General features: G+C 40.3%; 1 pseudogene; it reads right to left on the bottom strand.

Moving 5' to 3' along the window:
• Positions 1 to 1,152: 1,152 nt before the first annotated feature.
• On the bottom strand, positions 1,153 to 2,648 carry LOC142452561 (T-complex protein 1 subunit zeta pseudogene; annotated as a pseudogene).
• Positions 2,649 to 4,744: the final 2,096 nt, after the last annotated feature.

The raw sequence follows: 4,744 nt of genomic DNA on the forward strand, positions 1-4,744 counted from the left end.
ATGGCACTTAACAACACAACAAATTAGGGGGGAAACCACTTTAGTTCCAAATGTATTTTATTCATCCAATGTCTAGTCTACAGATCATTAATGAGAAATATAACAGTTTTTACACTGTTACTTTTACTGATATGGTAAGATAATCACCCTATAGTAGAAGACACTCAAAATACATAGTTGTTGTAACAATGGATTTGAGCATACAAACAATCATAAAAATGGTTAAGAAATGGAGAGTGTTCTCGTCTGCTGCAAGTGGGTTCACCATGCCTTTTAGCTGACTCAAAGCAACAAACAGCAGAAGCCTTTATAAGACAGGACTACGAATATAGGCAGATCTTATTTTATTGGACTTCAGTTTATTGTGCTAGGCAGATATTGCATTTTTTACATATTGAAGTATGTGGCAACTACGCGTGGAGCAAGTGTATCAGCACCTGTTTGGGTTTGTTTTTTAATAACATGTGCTTACTTTATGTCCTCCTGTCACAATTCTTACAATATTTCAAATTTTAGCCTAATGTTATGGTATACTTAATACACTACCTTAAGAAAACCCACGGTGATCCTATGAATGAATTGATGCATTGCATTTCTAGGACTGTAAATCTTTGTAGGTACAGACAGCCTCATTTTCCACCCACATAGTGGCCGAAGTTTGGAACCATGAACCTTGTGGTTAACAGTCGAGCACCTAACCTGCAACACCATAGACTTTAATAGTTATGTTTATAGGGTAAACAATACTTATGTTTATAGGGTAAACATAAAAAAACACTTTCAACTGTGGCTTGAGTAAATTTAACAGAACAAATCAATTTTCTTTTTTTCCCCAATTGATCAGCAAGATCGATGGCATATGCATGTCTAACATGTACTGTAGTCTGAGGCCAGCTATAGGAAAACCACCCATTCCATCTACAGCCTTGTTTCATATGTACACACTTATGTGAAGAGCCATTTTTAAAAATGCTGAAATATACTTTATGAACTTCCAGTACTTACGTGACTGTAATCTCCTGTCACAACATAGGAGCAGAATATCCCTTTGAGAATCAGTTCAGCCTGGACAAAAAACCCATCCCTATGTGGAACCACTCTGTAGAATCTTCCATGATTCCAATGACATGAGGCAGGTTTCAACTCGGCCTTTCAGAGCAACGCCCTGGCTGGCATGATCTCATCCACCAGGAAAATGTTATGCCAATCACAGTGCTGAGGTGTAGAAGCAATTTCTTTATGTAATAGTTTTCCCATACACCGGCTTCAGCGGCCACCCTGGGCTCCCCGGTGTTCAAGTCCACGCTCCCAAACTGACCAGATTCTGAACGCTCGGCTCCTGAAGCTATTCCTGAAGGTCAAAACCAGAGTTCTGAGCAAGAACCTTGGGTATAATAAGCACACCAACAATTACTTGTACTCCAAGCTCAGCCCTACCCTTGATGCTGGACATACGCTCCATCAGAGCCCTATGCCATGGTCACTTCCACTGTATAAACTCCTGGGACCACACAGCCGTCCTCAGTGGCATTTTTGACCGCTCTCAAGCCATCTCGAATGGCACCTTTGATCTAAGTGAGGGTGATCTTATTTAGTTCTTTGATCAGTAGCACGACTGAGTCCGTGTTATTGCACTTCTCGATGAAAGTGACAATCTCTTCTCCCAAAGAACACTCATAGATGATGCCTGTGTGTCACAGACAGTCCAGATTTAGAGTGTCTAAGGACTTTAGAGCCTTCCCCAACAAGCAAGCGTCTCCATATTTCTCCACCAGGGCGTGTAAACACAGGGCAACAAAAGGCCAGAACCCTTTTGGTTCTGGATGACACATCCTTTACAGGAATCGCTCAGACTGTCTTCTTCAGCTCTATTTTCTTCACTCGGTATTTTACCAGCTTGTCTCTCTCCTCTGCGTTCTTGTGGAAGAAGTCCAAGTTCACATCTGCTTACTCGTATTCTGAGGACACGTTGCAGGTGAGGATGTGCGAGTCTGTCACTGTTTTCTTCGCGTCAGGATGCTGGGCCCCAGAGTCCAAAACGAACCCTTTCATGAAGTGTGTGTTGGTCTCTGGTTGTGTCTCATCTCCATGATTTCAACCATGAAAGAGGTCTATGGGCCATGCTGCTTTTTAGTGGCCAGGATGGAGCCCATTGCAGCCTCAGTACCTCAGCAAGCTTTATGTGGTCTTCTATGTGTACCGGGGTCCTGGCCAATCGATCAGCGTCTCTCTGCCCATCTCCTTGCTGATTTTGATTTGTTCCAGAAACTGAAGGGCCTTTTCCTTGTCTTCTACAAAGCCTTCAGTTATTATGTGGGGATGCAGGCTTCAGAAACGTAGAAGTCGACCCCATCATCAATCCCCTGATGGTCAGGACATTGAGAGTAGTGTCGTCCTGGGCTGTTGGTGACTTTTGCTAACATGAAGACTGTTGGGTGTTGAATTTGCATTTCCTGAAGCAACATGGTGCCTTCGATGGCCAGCCTGATGTCTCCTGCACCAGAAACAAGCATCTTCAAGGTGCCCTTGGAGCCCAGGTTGGTCCTCAGCATGTCCTACAGCCCTGGGGGTGGACTGATATTCACAGCTAATGCTGTCTGGGTTTAGGCCACCTCAGCCTTAGGGTTCAGGGTCTTCACAATTGACATGGTGGGGGAAGAAGAGGAGAAAGACGAGACCCAGGGCACAGAAACCCCTAGACCCACTCAGTGTGGCCCATGCAAATCAATTTTCCACTCAATCATTCATTAGATTGTGTTTCATCATTGGTTGTAGTCCTCAAAAATATTGACTGACTTCTTATATATCTCCTTCCCCTTCACATAGGTTAGTATGTGGTGTCTGCTCTTTACTTAATAATTTCCTCTCCCATCCTTGATAACCATCATATATATATATATATATATATATATATGAAACTTAATTTTGACATTTTATAATCGTGATTTCATATAATATTTATTTTTTGTGATGAAATATTTTTACACAGAGCAATGTCCTCTCTGCTCATCACGTTAGGAGATGTTTTGCAGAGTAACTGTTATTCTTTAAAGTTGTGTAGTATTCCATCGTGTATATGTACCATTTCTCCACTAGGCGGCAGCTTCCTCTTCCACTTCTTCCTCTTTTTTGCTATTGTGAGTAGTGCTATGATGGACATAGGTTTGCATGCACCCATCTACGCGACAGTCTTATTCTCTAAGAGTTATAATAAGTAGCAACATTACTGGCTCATATAATATTTCCACATTTTCAAAAAGCACCATGAATTTCCCACAGTGACTGCATCACTTTCTAGTCCCATTAGTAGTGTATGTGGGTTCTAGCCTCCCCATATCATCACTTGTGTATGTTTTTGAACTTTGCTATTAATACTGGGTAGAAGTTATTTCTCATTGTTTCTTTGATTTGTCTGTCGCAGAGGGCTATTGATCACTAGTGTTTTCATTGTTGGTCACCTGTGTGCTTTCTTTGGTAAAGTGTTTGCTCATGTGATCATCCATGACCTATTTGGATTATTTGCCTTTTTGTTGTTGAGCGGTTGAACCTTTGTATAAAATTTAAAAATTGATCCTGTGTCTGATATGTCATTGCCCCATATTTTCCCTGCATGTTATTTTTACTCTTCTTGTGATTTTTTATGTACATATGCATTGGGGGGAAATTGTGACTTACTTTATTGTGATACTCATTTTATTATAGTTGTCTGCGACCAGACCTGCACTAGCTCCTAGGTGTTACTGAATATCCTTTAAACTGTTAGAAGTATGTTTACCTTGAACCATCCTATTTACATTTGGTTAAGCACAACATCAGTATAATGGTAGCAATTCGATGAGCATGCTCTCCTAAAGATGGACCAGAGCAAACCCTCCTGGAAAGGATGGCTTATACAATTACTCTATTTTGGCTGGAGTTTGTTTAATAACATTGTTTTGTTCATTTTCATACCAACTTAGCAATCTTCTACCTTGGGGCTTCTGGCATAATCACTTTTTTTTCACAATTTAATTTTTGATGCATGTTGCTTGTGCTATGCTGACTTGTCCACAGTGCTGCAATTCATTAGTCTTTTAAATTTCATTTGAACATATTTTAATCTCTGGGGAGATTTCTTTCTTAGAGAAAACAATTCTGGAACTTTTTTTTTTCAAAACTGGGGGATCATCTAAGTTTGCTGAAATTGTGAAAGATTCTGTGGTTCTGCTCTGAAGTTTAATGGGAGACTTTGTGAAGAAGTGAAAAAGTTTTCCTGGCTGAAATATATAATGTCCTGTAAAAGCAAAGGTGTTCTATTGGGGAATCCTATTTATTGGTAAAAAAGAGAGACACAATCTTGCCAAGTGTATAAAAAGCCATATCCACTGGCAAAGAGGAAAAATAAACATGTCACAGCTATAAAGAAACATACGGTACTTATGATTTGTGATGAGGAGAAAGAGGGGAGACTTTCATATTTCAGAATATCTTCAAGTTATTTGGAGATTGTCTTAGAAGTTCCACTTTTTCTATCAATAGAACAATGAGCCACATTTTTCACTGTGCCTAAGTACTCTGGAGAGCATGAGGAGGCTTTCTACTCCTGTAAAGATTGACAGTCTTGGAAACCCACTGAGTGGTTATACTCTGTTCTCTAGGGTCACTATGAGTCAATATTGGGCAGTGTTTGTTTTTCAAAGTATGCCTATGAAACAAATTATTCACATTTTTTCTTTTAAGCCAAAATACCAAGTAGGTGTAACTC

This window comes from Tenrec ecaudatus, chromosome 7 (genome assembly GCF_050624435.1).
Source record: "Tenrec ecaudatus isolate mTenEca1 chromosome 7, mTenEca1.hap1, whole genome shotgun sequence".
Lineage (NCBI taxonomy): Eukaryota > Metazoa > Chordata > Mammalia > Afrosoricida > Tenrecidae > Tenrec > Tenrec ecaudatus.